Raw genomic sequence first — 16,081 nt, forward strand, 5'->3', positions numbered from 1 at the left:
TCTTGGACATATTGTATTGTCCGCCTATGGAAGGGTCTGGAATAGGTTCCCCGGCTGGAAGGGCGACCCTTGCCCCTTCCAGCCTTATCGAAAACCTTACCAGCGGCACTTTTCCGCAATGAGGTCTGAGCCTTATCTAGACTCGAGAAGAGGCCCACGAAGCGATTAATATTCTTAATCAAGGAGTCGCCAAACAAAAGCCCTTCCGCCGAGGGGCCTGGCTCCTCCGTGGCCAAATGGGATAATTGAGGGTCCAACCTCATGAGGATGGACCTACGCCTTTCGGCGGAAATAGCCGAGTTGGCGTTACCCAGTAAGCACGTGGCCCTCAGGGCCCAGCCTCTCAATACCTCTGCATTTACTGTTTCACCAGAAGCCACGGCCTGTTCAGCCATATTGAGAATCTTGGTAATCGGTCCCAGTAAGTCCAGGAACTTATCCTGAACCGATTTAAAGGACCGATCGATCTCTTTCTTCGGGTTCTTACCCGATTTGGTCATGTATTTCAATAGAATAGGGTCTAGTTCCGGCGTCACCGCCACCCTACTGGCCAACGAAGGCCGCGGACATTCTGACCGAAGTTTATTTCTGTTACCCCTGTCCAGGGGTTTTCGAATCCAAGCCTCGAGGAATTTAGCAACTTCCGGAATCGGCTCCCACTCGCCACAGCGTGGGTGTTTTATAGCCTCCGGGTCAAAATAAGGTACTCCTAAGGAGTCCAGCAATGTATCAGGGGATGGATCCCCTTTCGTGGAAGGGCCTGGGTGAGATACATCCGTATCCTCCCCCATTGCCTCCTCATTGCCACTGGAAGCGACAGAGTCCGACCTCCCAGAATCCGACTCCGAGTCCACATCAGATGCGTACACGAAGGAGTCAGGTTTGTTCCGTTTAGCCGACCGTGTAGGTCTATGGTGAGATACATCCTCCCGTGAGGAGGGTCTTTTGCCCACCGATGGGGCGCCGACCACCTTGAGAGGTCGAGACGTAATATTTATACTATCTCCTGACATGCCCTGTACAACAGGAGAGGTCACTAAGTCTGTAGTGTAATTTTTCTTCCGGACAGACTTGCCGGGTCCACCCGAGCCTGAGGCTCGTTCCAACACCAATTCCCCGCCTTCAGTACACGGGATTGGAGATGTTCCCTCAGGGCGAGAATTTTGCATGGCCAAAGAAACTGATTTAGAAATGGTGTCGTTCACCGACGCCATAGCAGAGGAGAGGGCCGATTGTACCGACCTGCAAACTAATTGCTGTATCTGATCGGCTGACATGAACTCCATATCAGGAGTGGGCATGGGGCCTTCCCCCAGGGTCAAATTAGATTTGTCCTCAGCCATTATGCGAATTGCACAGTAAGGGGAAAAAACAAAGAGCTGTAAAGAAAGAGAAAAATAAATAAATACCTTTAATCAATGTACTGTCACATAATACAAACTGAAACTATATGGAATATGGGGAGAGTAGAAGAAACACCTCTGCGTCTCCTCAGATTCCCTAAGCCCACTAGCAGGGACAACTATGATTGTGGGCATTTACTGCTTCACCTCCAGATATGACTAAACCCGGAACCAGAACTAAGAATCGTCCGCTTCCGAGTCCCTTCCAATTGCCGCTGCGATCCCCGCTGCTAATCAGCAGCCGGATCGCAGCGCCAAACAGAGGAAGTGAGCAAGAGCAGCAGGGGGCGTGGCCACTCCCCGGCCAAAATCTCGCGAGCGCCGCTAGTAAAGCATACAGCGCGCGGCACCCTGCGCCAAGAAGAAGGGCGGAGCTGAAAACAACAAGCCCGCAGACGTCACTCGTGATGGCGGACCCCCCCGCTTTGGATACAGGGAAAAACGCCGCCACCCGAGAGAACGAAAGGGCGCAACCAGGTAAGAGGAAAATGAAAAGGAAATGAAAAAGAGGGAGGCAGACCGAACCTGGCGCATGAAACAGCAATCAGGTCGGGCCTGCCGAACAAGGGGGAAAAACTAAACAGGAGTATGCAGTATCTACTCCAGTAAAGCAATATCTCATATAATCTTGAACCCCTAAAGATAATTTAGAATATGAGGTCAAGTGCCCCACTGGTAGCACAGACCGAAAAGCAATCTATCAAAACTTCAATATAGAATACTTATCTGTAGTGCTCCCAGCTATTGAGCAGAAAGAAAGAGGAGGAAGGTGGAGTTTCAGTTGGTTTTATATGATGCAAGTTGGATTGGATTGGTGGATATGATTAAGGGGTGCGGTTAGGTTGCTTGGTAACCTGCATCCTATGTGTTTTTCTTTCACTATGGAAGTTTGTGCATCTTTCTTTCTGCTATTGGGCTTATTAAAGAAGGAATATGCATTGATACGAGCCTCCTGTCTGATATAAAATCCTGACTATGTCTGCTTGTACTTCTATGTCTGTTTTATCTTGCACCTTGTATTTATCTTGTATTATTATCTGAGTTTTAGCCATGGTTAAATAGTCTTGGTTATTGTAGATTTTAGTCTGTGTTGCATCTGTCGGTTTTTAGGATAATGTATGTCCGTTCTGCTTAGTCTGTGTTCACAGACTAAGTCAATTCTCCTGGAGTTAATTCAGACTCATCCAGTTTTAGTCTAGTGTTACCTGTGCTCTGTATGATATAATTCCTGTTTGGTATCCTGGAGTCAATTCTGACTCCCCGGTTTTCAGTCTAGAGCCCTGTGTACTCCTAGCTAGCATTTATATTGTATCTGTTATATCTGGCATTTTGACCCTTTGGCTTCGCTCTCTGACTCTTCTCCGGGTTTTGCGAATTGGCTTATCTGTAACCTCTTGGTATCGACTCGGACTGTGGACAGCGACTTATTGTGTGTATGTTTAGTTGTTTTTCTGTTAGTCTGAGTGATTCCATTCTGTCTCGATCTCTGCATTATAGTTAATTATTTTGACTGGACTGCCCTCACTTATTGTAAGGGCACCGTGGTTACCGACCCGCTACCTAGGGCGGGTACGTAAGTAGGCAGGGATAGGGGGAGTGGGTGAGAATAGTGTGCACTCCTTCCCTTCCCAGACGTGACAGATTCACATTAAAATTGGACCACTAACCAAACTCTTGAAGGCACGCCATCAGACATGGCAGAGACGTCACCATGTCAGCAAGGTAGACCAGGAGATCATCCGCAAAGGCAGAGCATTTATATTCAATGCCTCCCATGACCAGACCATGATGTCAGGGTCTGCTCTAATACCAGTCAGTAAGTGCTCCATCACCAGGACATACAGAGCGGGAGACAGGGGCAACCCTTTTGAGTGCCATTGTGAATGGAGAAGGGAACAGAGAGAGAACCATTGATTTTGAGACAGGCCGTAGGGGAGTGATACAGAGCCTGTATTTTAGCTATAAAATTAGGACCTAGGCCAATGAGGCATAGGGTTTTGTTCCAGGGAGGACCAGGAAACATGATCAAAAGCCTTCTCGGCATCAAGGGATAGGATCATCGTAGGAATCTTATGTGACTAAACATAATGCACCAGATCCAAAGTTTTAATGGTACCATCCTTGGCTTCCCTCCCCGGCACAAACCCCACTTGATCCAAATGTATGAGAGTGGGAAGGATGGAGTTCAAGCGGTTAGCCAACGATTTGGAGTTATTTTCAGATCTACATTCACTGAGGAGCAGGGAGGCTATACAAGTCAGTAAAAAAATCATGGAAGGTGGACATAATATCCCTGGTTGTATGGACCTGGAGCCCAGAATGGGAACGGATGCTGGGGATATGCGTCTGAGCCATTCTAGTCCGCAGTGCCTTGGCAAGCATGCGTCCGCTTTTGTTACCGTGCTTGTAGAATTTACTCCGACCCACCTGGAGCCAGTAACCCCAAGAGGTCTACAATAGATGCTTCACCTTCAATTTAGCCAGCAGCAGATCACGCAATACCGGCTTCAAGAGCGAACGCTTTTGTGCCAATTCAAGCGTGGAGACTTTAGCTAAGGCCGGACATAATGCTTAAGCCTTCTCCCGCTTCAGCCTAGAGCCATTATCTGATAAGGACCCCCAGAAGACACATTTAAGGGCTTCCCACTGAAAGAAAGGGGCAGTGGAGTACATGGCATGATCAGTCACAAAATTGGAAACCGCTCCGATCAGGTCAGCCATACACAAGGGATCTAAAAGCAAAGATTCATTCAGCCTCCACGACCATGCAGACTTCTGTAAAAAAGGAAGTTGGAGGGAGCAAAAGACCGGGGCGTGGTCAGACCAGAGGGTATCACCAATTGTGGAGGATTTGAAAGCCAGGACAGGGCACTATGCTGGAGCAAGATATAATCCAGATGACTATGGGAACCGTGCCGGGAGGAGACAAAACTATAGTGCCTATCAGAGGGGTATTGAAGATGCCATGAATCGCACAACCGCAATAAAGCAAGGGAGCGCTTCACGCGTTTAATCACTGCATAAGAGAGGCTAGAATAACCTGTGGAATTATCCATGGTAGGATCCAGAGTTAAATTCAAGTCCCCGCACAGAACCACAGTCTCCCGAACCACAGGCAACACTAAGTCCACGAGAGCAACAATAAACTCAGACTGACCCTAATTGGGGGCATAAGCATTAACAATAGTAAAGGCCCCCCCCCCCCCCCACCCACTAGCAGGGAAAGGACGACATAGCAGGCATTAGGGTCCAGGAGAACAGAAAGGACCTGATGGGCCAAGGATTTATGTATGGCAATAGCCACCTCCTTAGACCTAGAACCTGAGCTGTTGGCACAGATCAGACTGGATAATGTCTGTTCTTAAGGGCCGGGGCATGACCCTCTTTAAAATGAGTTTTCTGGAGATCGTTGAAGATAGCCAATGTAGCTGAGTACAAGTCCTCAGGGCCCACCCCCTCTGGCAGGCCGCACAGGTGAATATTATTGAGCCTGTTGCGGTTCTCCACATCGTCGAGATGCTGTTGAACGGCAAAGAGCTGTTCAGTGTGCGGCTGTCCCGTTGCCTGCAAAGCTTGAATGGAGGAGGTAGAGGATTCTTGCGAAGATTCGACAACAGCAACCCTAGCCAAAACCACAGACAAATCCGTGCGGAGTTGAGCAAATTCCTGATTGCATTCTGCCACCACTTGTTTTGCTAGTGAAGAAAAGTAATCCTTTGTAGGTAGAGACTCAATCAGAGAGTGGAGGTCCACAAGGGTGCCCGGGGCCCGACATGGGCAAAGGACCAATGACTGCAGCAGGACTGGAGTCGTGCATCAAAGAGAGGGTGAGCCAGTCCACATCTCCAACCTGTAAGGGCCTCAGAGATGGATGTCCCGAGGAGGCTGCAGGATGGGGTTCCCCGAGGCAGAGAACTGCAGAGGGGATAGGGGTGAGGTCAGTCCGGGCCCAGGCACCAATAGGCCAGCGTCACTGAAGGAGGAGAGATGGAGCCCGGAAAGGTCCCCCTTATCAGGGGGATCATTCAATATGGCCAGAGAAGTAGTAGCAGGGGCCGAGGGTTCACCTACCTTGGCTTGCGTCCCGGAAGGCTGCCCGGCAGCCAGAGATGGAGAGCAGGAAGCTGAAGAGGAGCAGCGGCGGCCATCTTCCTGCGCGCAATGTGCACTGTGCGCCGGGGAGGCCGTCTGCTGTAGGGGAGATATGAGCTCCACCTTCTCCCTCCAGGGCAGCACTTCAGATGTCCCCAACTGTTGCGAGGCAGGCGAAGGAGCCAGGAGAGATCGCGGGCCAGACTAAGGCATGGTAGCTGCTGCAGGCACAGGAGTGGAGTGTGTCGCAATTGAACCCGACGACACAGAGGAGCTGCGGTGTAGCTGTGACCGGGTGAAGTAAGTGCTCAGATCCCGGTGAGGTGAAGGGGGCCAGCAGAGGGCTTTAGGCTTGTGTTTTTTGTGTGTTCTCCCCATAAACAAAGCCAGGAATGGGTCACTGAAAGGGTTGAGGGACCGGAGCTCTTGCAACAAGCTTCCTCAGATGTCCATGGCTAGCCACGCCCCCCACTCCCTTCCTTTTTAACCATTTTTACAAGTCTGTCTGGGAGTATCACCGGGGATCTCCCAGACAAGTGTACCCTAGAAGGGAGGAAGGGTGCACTCTTGCCAGGGCACTGGGGCTGCCAAGTCCCCCTCTCTGGAAGTGGGACCATTCAAAGCATGGCGACTTTGGGGTACTGCATGCCTTCTATCTTACCTACTTCTTCCACACAAATGTGCCCAGGAAAGGTGGACCCAGACCTGGTTACTTGGGCTGTCTGGTCCCCCAGCAGAGAACAGGCCTCTTACATGTATAGAATTTGAAATCTAGAAGAATCTAGTTGACATGTTTTTACTTTTGGAAGACATCAGAGGGCTCCAAAGTTTAGCATCAATTTTCCAATTTTTCACAAAATTTTTAACATCTGAATTTTTCTGGGACCAGTTCAGTTTTGAAGTGGATTTGAGGGGTCTTCATATTAGAAATACCCCATTAAAAAAACTGCACCCCCCCCCCAAGTATTCAAAATGACAGTATTCACAGGAATAGCAGCAAAGTAAAGGAGAAAATTCAAAATCTTCATTTTTTACACTCGATTGTTCGTGTAGACCCAGTTTTTTTAATTTCTACAAGGGGTAAAAGGAGAAAAAGCCCCCCAAAATTTGTAACCCAATTTCTCTCAAGTAAGGAAATACCTCATATGTGTATGTCAAGTGCTCTGTGGGTGCACTAGAGGCCTCAGAAGGGAATGAGCGACAATGGGATTTTGGAGAGTGAGTTTTTCTGAAACGGCTTTTTGGCAGCATGTCCCATTTAGGAAGCCCGTATGGTGCCAGAAAAGCAAAAAAAATTAAAATAACATTTTGGAAACTACACCCCTCAAGGAACATAACAAGGGGTCCACTGAGCCTTAACACACCACAGGTGTTTGACGACTTTTTGTTAAAGTTGGATGTGTAAATTAATTTATATATTTTTTTTCACTAAAATGCTGGTTTTACATGGGGTTATAGGAGAAAATGCCCCTCAAAATTTGTAACCCCATCTCTTCTGAGTATGGAAATACCCCATGTGTGGACGTCAAGTGCACTGCGGGCGCACTACAATGCTCAGAAGAGAAGAAGTCACATTTGGCTTTTGGAAAGCAAATTTTGCTGAAATGGTTTTTGGGGGGCATGTCGCATTTAAGAATCCCCTATGGTGGCAAAACAGAAAAAAAAACACATGGCATTATGATTATTTTGGAAACTACACCCCTCAAGAAACGTAACAAGAGGTACAGTGAGCCTTAACACCCCACAGGTGCTTGACAAATTTCCGCTAAAGTTGGACATGAAAATGAAAAATTTGATTTTTTTTCACTAAAATGCTGGTTTTACCCCAAATTGTTCATTTTACAAGGGGTAATTGGAGAAAAATCCTCCCAAAATTTGTAACACCATTTCTTCTGAGTATGAAAATACCCCATATATGGATGTAAAGTGCTCTGCGGGCGAACTACAATGCTCAGAAGAGAAGGAGCGCCATTGAGCTTTTGGTGAGAGAATTTGGTTGGAATAGAAGTGCGAGGCCATGTGCGTTTACAAAGCCCCCCGTGGTGCCAGAACAGTGGACCCCCCCCCACACATGTGACCCTATTTTGGAAACTAAACACTTCACTGAATTTAATAAGGGGTGCAGTGAACATTTACACCCCACTGGCGTATGACAGACCTTTGGAACAGTGGGCTGTGCAAATGAGAAATTAAATTTTTCATTTTCACAGACCACTGTTCCAAAAATCTGTCAGACACCTGTGGGGTGTAAATGATCACTGTACCCCTTATTACAATACATGAGGGGTGTAGTTTCCAAAATGGTGTCACATGTGGGGGGGGGAGTCCACTGTTCTGGCACTATGGGGGCTTTGTAAACACACATGGCCTTCAATTTTGGACACACACATTCTCTCTCCAGAGCATTAGCTCTCTTCTGAGCATTAGCATTGTAGTTCGCCCGCAGGGCACTAAACTGTTTCCTTGAAATACGACAGGGCTCCGAAGTGAGAGAGCACCATGCGCATTTGAGAACTAAATTGGGGATTTGAATCCGCCACAAAAATACCCTACGGCAGTGTTTCCCAAACAGGGTGTCTCCAGCTGTTGCAAAACTCCAGGCATGCCTTGACAGTCAGTGGCTGTCCGGCAATACTGTGAGTTGTTGTTTTTCAACAGCTGGAGCCTTCGTTTTGGAAACCCTGCCGTACAATACAGTTTTTTTTTATTGGGGTGGGACTGTGTAGGGGTATGTGTATATGTAGTGTTTTACCCTTTATTATGTGTAAGTGTAGTGTAGTATAGTGTTTTTAGGGTACATTCACACAGGCGGAGGTTTACAATGAGTTTCTCACTGGGAGTATGAGCTGCGGCTGAAAATTTGCCGCATCTCAAACTTGCAGCAGAACTCGCTGTAAACCCGCCCGTGTGAATGTACCCTGGGGGGGGGGGGGGGGGGGCAAACCTCCAACTGTTGCAAAACTACAACTCCCAGCATGCACGGACTTCCAAATCATTGGTCTGAATTAACCGACGATTTGCGGCGATCGCCGACATGGGGGGGGTCTCGGGGCCCCCCCCAGGTGTTTGCACGGGGTGCCTGCTGATAGATATCAGCAGTCACCCCGGTCCGGTACCCGCCCGGCGAGCTGCGGGGACCGGAATTCCCACGGGCGTATCCATACGCCCTCTGTCTTTAAGGACTTTAAAACGGGGGCGTATGGATACACCCGGCATCCTTAAGGGGTCAACTGGGAAAAAGCAGTCAATTCTAGTTTTCACAAAGGTGTTCAGTCTAAACTAGTTTTCACTGGGGAAAAGCAGTCAATTCTAGTGTTGACAAAGGCATTCAGTCAAAACTACAAGGAAAAAGCAGTCAATTCTACTTTTCACAAGAACCATAAATACCTGCACAACACAAAGGTGCACTCCACTACCATTACCACTGACTAACAATGCTATATTGTTATTGAATAAAAACCAATATACAAACTACCAACATAACAATAAGGCAGGTTCTCTCTTAGCTAAAAAAATGAAGCCTGCTTTTTATAAACAAAGAATTGCGGTTTTAAAACACCCCTTCACACAAACACAGGTGAGGTCCCCTAGACAGATTGCGGATGCATTCCGAGCCTACTATGAATCCTTATATAATCTACAAGATGATCCCCAGTGCGTGAAACCGAACCAGGAGGCCATTGACCGCTTTCTTGCTTCCCTCAAACTCCCCAAACTACAACCAGCCGCTTTAGCTTCCCTAAACTCACTGATATCTGACTTAGAAATTACAGCTGCAGTTAAATCTTTACCCACTCATAAGGCACCTGGTCCAGACAGACTGCCCAATGACTACTACAAACATTTTGTACCGCTGCTTAAACAACATTTGATGCCAGTACTGACTACAGTGGCTGAGTCTGGATCCCTGCCCCCAGACATGCTAGATGCCCTTATAACTACTATCCCCAAGCCGGAGAAACCCACAGACCAGGTGACCAATTACCGTCCTCTCTCTCTCCTTAATGGAGACGTCAAGATTTATGCCAAAATTTTAGCACCACGCTTGAACCCATACTTACTAACGCTACTGGGCTGAGAACAGGTGGGATTCACAATGGGGAGACAAGCCCCAGACAACAGGGTAATTTCCTTACTGCAACACTGTGAGAGAACGGGGACCCCAGCCGTTTTTCTTACCTTAGATGCTGAGAAAGCGTTTGACAGGGTCAGCTGGTCCTTTGCCTTCTCAGCCCTGGAGGCTTTTGGCTTCGGTGGCTGGATCCTGAATGCCATAAAAGCACTATACTCTAACCCGGTGGCAAAGGTGTTCACTAATGGTGCACTTTTGGACCGGCTTGCCCTGTCAAATGGCACCCGTCAGGGCTGCCGCCTCTCGCGCTTAATCTTCTCACTTACCTTTGAACCGCTTGCACAAGCAATTCGCTCACATGATAATATCAAGGGAATTGAAGTTGGTGATGTTGAACACAAACTAGCCCTCTTCACGGACAATGTGTTGCTGTCCCTGACGGACCCACAGCAGTCCCTAACGTCTTTATTCACGGTCATAAAAACTTTCGGAGATCTCTCCTATTACAAATTGAATATATCCAAATCACAGGCATTAACCACGGGTATCCCACCCCGACTCTTAGATGACCTAAAACCCCAGTTCCCCCTAGACTGGCAGCATCGCTCCATTTCCTACTTAGGCATACAACTGACGTTGTCCTCATCTACCCTTTTTCACGCTAACTTTCCGCCACTCTTGTCATCCATAACAACCTACAGAAAGCAAATGGTCTCCTGGTTTGGTAGACTCGCAGCGTTCAAAATGCTATTGCTCCCAAAATTATTATACCTCTTCCGCACATTACCCATAGCCATCCCCAAATCGTTTTTTCAAAAAGTCAACAAACTCCTCCAAGACTATATTTGGGTGAATAAACGTCCCAGAATTTCCAAAAATTTAATGACTCACCACAGATTATGGGGAGGGCTGGGTAGTCCGGATGTAGAAGACTATTACAGAGCGTGTATCTTAGACCAAACTAAACATTGGTGGGCGGACAACAAAGCTAAGATGTGGATTTCCATAGAACGACATTACAGCCCGAAATGCTCCTTGAGATCCCGGATGCTAGCCATATTCTCTCCTACTATACTTAAGAAAACGGGCATCACTGCTATAGATACCACAGACAACATTCTTAGATCTAGTCTTAAAGACATTCCTAACTTTATCCAATCCCCCCAAATACATTCCCCTAGACCTCTTGACCCCTCACATACCTGACCTTGACCTGTCTCCTTGGACAAATGCTGGCTTGACTACCATCGCAGACATTTTAGATGACACGGGAAGTATTCATTTCCCATCCCTTAAAGGGAAATTCTCACTGCCTCATAGGGAGTTCTATAAAAGCTTACACATCAAAAGCTTACTGAACACTAGTTGGTTGTCCACTTTCCGCCTGCCAGCTAGACTCCAGGGTACATTGAACGCTGCAGGCACCTCATTTAAAGGCATCACCTTTTTCTACGATCTTCTGGGCGACAAAACTAACTTTACCACCACTTAGGCATACAACTGACGTCGTCCTCATCTACCCTTTTTCACGCTAACTTTCTGCCACTCTTGTCATCCATAACAACCTACAGAAAGCAAATGGTCTCCTGGTTCGGTAGACTCGCAGCGTTCAAAATGCTATTGCTCCCAAAATTATTATACCTCTTCCGCACATTACCCATAGCCATCCCCAAATCGTTTTTTCAAAAAGTCAACAAACTCCTCCAAGACTATATTTGGGTGAATAAACGTCCCAGAATTTCCAAAAATTTAATGACTCACCACAGATTATGGGGAGGGCTGGGTAGTCCGGATGTAGAAGACTATTACAGAGCGTGTATCTTAGACCAAACTAAACATTGGTGGGCGGACAACAAAGCTAAGATGTGGATTTCCATAGAACGACATTACAGCCCGAAATGCTCCTTGAGATCCCGGATGCTAGCCATATTCTCTCCTACTATACTTAAGAAAACGGGCATCACTGCTATAGATACCACAGACAACATTCTTAGATCTAGTCTTAAAGACATTCCTAACTTTATCCAATCCCCCCAAATACATTCCCCTAGACCTCTTGACCCCTCACATACCTGACCTTGACCTGTCTCCTTGGACAAATGCTGGCTTGACTACCATCGCAGACATTTTAGATGACACGGGAAGTATTCATTTCCCATCCCTTAAAGGGAAATTCTCACTGCCTCATAGGGAGTTCTATAAAAGCTTACACATCAAAAGCTTACTGAACACTAGTTGGTTGTCCACTTTCCGCCTGCCAGCTAGACTCCAGGGTACATTGAACGCTGCAGGCACCTCATTTAAAGGCATCACCTTTTTCTACGATCTTCTGGGCGACAAAACTAACTTTACCACCACTTAGGCATACAACTGACGTCGTCCTCATCTACCCTTTTTCACGCTAACTTTCTGCCACTCTTGTCATCCATAACAACCTACAGAAAGCAAATGGTCTCCTGGTTCGGTAGACTCGCAGCGTTCAAAATGCTATTGCTCCCAAAATTATTATACCTCTTCCGCACATTACCCATAGCCATCCCCAAATCGTTTTTTCAAAAAGTCAACAAACTCCTCCAAGACTATATTTGGGTGAATAAACGTCCCAGAATTTCCAAAAATTTAATGACTCACCACAGATTATGGGGAGGGCTGGGTAGTCCGGATGTAGAAGACTATTACAGAGCGTGTATCTTAGACCAAACTAAACATTGGTGGGCGGACAACAAAGCTAAGATGTGGATTTCCATAGAACGACATTACAGCCCGAAATGCTCCTTGAGATCCCGGATGCTAGCCATATTCTCTCCTACTATACTTAAGAAAACGGGCATCACTGCTATAGATACCACAGACAACATTCTTAGATCTAGTCTTAAAGACATTCCTAACTTTATCCAATCCCCCCAAATACATTCCCCTAGACCTCTTGACCCCTCACATACCTGACCTTGACCTGTCTCCTTGGACAAATGCTGGCTTGACTACCATCGCAGACATTTTAGATGACACGGGAAGTATTCATTTCCCATCCCTTAAAGGGAAATTCTCACTGCCTCATAGGGAGTTCTATAAAAGCTTACACATCAAAAGCTTACTGAACACTAGTTGGTTGTCCACTTTCCGCCTGCCAGCTAGACTCCAGGGTACATTGAACGCTGCAGGCACCTCATTTAAAGGCATCACCTTTTTCTACGATCTTCTGGGCGACAAAACTAACTTTACCACCACTTAGGCATACAACTGACGTCGTCCTCATCTACCCTTTTTCACGCTAACTTTCTGCCACTCTTGTCATCCATAACAACCTACAGAAAGCAAATGGTCTCCTGGTTCGGTAGACTCGCAGCGTTCAAAATGCTATTGCTCCCAAAATTATTATACCTCTTCCGCACATTACCCATAGCCATCCCCAAATCGTTTTTTCAAAAAGTCAACAAACTCCTCCAAGACTATATTTGGGTGAATAAACGTCCCAGAATTTCCAAAAATGTAATGACTCACCACAGATTATGGTGAGGGCTGGGTAGTCCGGATGTAGAAGACTATTACAGAGCGTGTATCTTAGACCAAACTAAACATTGGTGGGCGGACAACAAAGCTAAGATGTGGATTTCCATAGAACGACATTACAGCCCGAAATGCTCCTTGAGATCCCGGATGCTAGCCATATTCTCTCCTACTATACTTAAGAAAACGGGCATCACTGCTATAGATACCACAGACAACATTCTTAGATCTAGTCTTAAAGACATTCCTAACTTTATCCAATCCCCCCCAAATACATTCCCCTAGACCTCTTGACCCTTCCCAACCTGACCTTGACCTGTCTCCTTGGACAAATGCTGGCTTGACTACCATCGCAGACATTTTAGATGACACGGGAAGTATTCATTTTCCATCCCTTAGAGGGAAATTCTCACTGCCTCATAGGGAGTTCTATAAAAGCTTACAGATCAGAAGCTTACTGAACACTAGTTGGTTGTCCATTTTCCGCCTGCCAGCTAGACTCCAGGGTACATTGAACTCTGCAGGCACCTCATTTAAAGGCATCACCTTTTTACCACTCTTCCCTTCATGGATAGATGGGAGACGGACCTACAGTGCACTATCACCCCTGAACAGTGGCAAACGCCATTCCGCAACACCCGCTCCATTTTTAGATGTGCAAATCATCAGGAGGCCATTTTCAAAACCATCCATAAGTGGTGCTACACACCCCATAGATTGCACATAAATAATGCCACACATACCGATGCCTGCTGGAGGAACTGTGGACAGATTGGAACTTTATTACACACTCTATGGAGCTGCACTGCTCTCCGAACGCTTTGGTCGGGTATCGATTTGATTATCACTAGGTGTCCAGACGCACATAACCCCGACCACTCCGCTACTGATGATAGACCTTGATCTTTTCCCCGTTACATCCAGAACAATAATTGCCCATATCCTTATGTCTACTAAATTATGTCCCCATTAATTCCAACTCTATCTGAGATTCTCTCCAACGTAAACCTAACGTGTGAATACGAACGGGTCCACGCTCTAGCAAACCATCGTGATGCGAGCTTTCTGAAACATTGGGACCTCTGGCTCCACAGCCCTCATCACGTACCCTTATACTTACCACATAGCCAATAGAACACCCAAACCCCCTTCCCTCTGATATTTCCGCCTCTCCCTCTCTCTTTCCTCCCTGTCTTTTTTCTCTCTCTTTCTTTGGAGGAGTATGACCAACCATTACGCCCTAACGAGCCTTCTCGCCTCTCTCAGGATCATTCTTTGTTATTTTTGATTTGCCAGACAATTTTCTCTTATTCTTTTGTTCTTAATGCTGGGACTTTGCATACTACGTGAAGGACTATTTTACTATCCGACTGGATGTCAACTCTACATTAAGTATTGGCTACCCATGAAGTCGTACCCCTTCCGTAAAGACCCCACACGACTTTGTTACATGTTATTCCCCTTTTCTAAAACTGTTACTGGAAATGTTGTGAATTTTCATGTTTCCTATTTTTGAAAATCCAAGATAAATTTTTTTTTAAAAACACTATACAAAAGATCAATAAGCCCTATATAGAGGTAGATTTGAGCTGTACACAGGGGCTGCAGACCATATAAGTAATTATAGTTACATAATCACAGGGGTGTCTTCTCTGATCGGAGTCATTCACTTTTCTCTTTCTTCTCCATCTGTCCTGGGTCATCATGAAGATTTCTCCCGATCACAACTCTTCAACATTTTAGGATTCTCGCTACAGCAAAGTCCTCACCTCCAGGGGCGTAGCTTGAAACCACAGGGCCCCGGTGCAAAAAAATTTCCTGGGCCCCCACCCCCCGACGACCCCCAACCTCGAATGACTGCCTTCCCCAACCACACAAAGATATTAGTGACTACAGCACTGATGGGACACAGCCAAAAGAATTTACAATGATATTAGTGAATCACAGACAGGGCCTGACTGGGATCAATTTAAGCAGACCATTTTTTTGGTGGGGGTTCTACTGCTGACCCCCCCCCAGTGATCACCTCCGTTCAAGTGGCTCTCCAGCGGTTGGAAAGCTACAACTCCCATCATGTCTGGAGAGCCTCAGGTATTATGGGAGTTTTAGTTTTGTGACACCTGTAGAGCCTCAGATTGGGGTAACGTTTCACCCATCATCCCTGCAGAACATACAAGTGACTTCAGCAGCAATGGGACAGTCAGGAGAATACACAATGATATCCTTGACCTGAGTGCGTTCTTCACTGTAGTCTTTCCCGTTCTTCTTCATCTGGTCCAGACACCAGGACTACTTCTGCTACATTTTCTGGTACCCTGACATCATTGGTTCCCCACTTTGTCAGCAGATCCTCATCCTCTATATGAAGACAATAATCATTAGAACCTTTCCACACACTGCACCTGAAAATAATCCTGCCACACACTGCACCCTCTGAATATAATACAACCACACACTGTATCCTCTGAATATAATGCTGCCACACACTGTTCCCTCTGAATATAATACTACCACACACTGTACCCTCTGAATATAATACTGCCACATACTGTACCCTCTGAATATAATACTGTCTCACACTGTACCCCTGAATATAATACTGTCCCACACTGTACCCTCTGAATATAATACTGCCACACACTGTACCCTCTGAATATAATACTGACACACACCGTAACCTCTGAATATAATACTGCCACTACTCCATCCATCCACAAATCTATCAATCATTCATACACACACAACCATCATACATATACACATCCCACTACCGCCCCCATACATACACACTGTACCCTCTGAATATAATACTGCCACACACTGTACCCTCTGAATATAATACTGCTACACACTGTACCCACTAAATATAATCCTGCCACACACTGTACCCTCTGAATATTATACTGCCACACACTGCACCCTCTGAATATAATACTGCCACACACTGCACCCTCTGAATATAATACTGCCACACACTGCACCCTCTGAATATAATACTGCTACACAC

At 46.5% G+C, this 16,081-nt stretch overlaps 1 protein-coding gene across 1 annotated transcript in view; it reads right to left on the reverse strand.

The window, feature by feature from the left end:
* The window catches only part of MAP3K5 (mitogen-activated protein kinase kinase kinase 5), a 329,350-nt gene extending 313,918 nt beyond the window's left edge, over window positions 1-15,432 (reverse strand). The window contains exon 1 of the mRNA XM_056566626.1: window positions 15,304-15,432. The gene's annotated coding sequence lies outside the window, so the exon portion shown is untranslated. The remainder of the gene's footprint in view (window positions 1-15,303) is intronic.
* Window positions 15,433-16,081: the final 649 nt, after the last annotated feature.

The sequence above is a fragment of the Hyla sarda genome, chromosome 3 (assembly GCF_029499605.1).
Source record: "Hyla sarda isolate aHylSar1 chromosome 3, aHylSar1.hap1, whole genome shotgun sequence".
NCBI lineage: Eukaryota > Metazoa > Chordata > Amphibia > Anura > Hylidae > Hyla > Hyla sarda.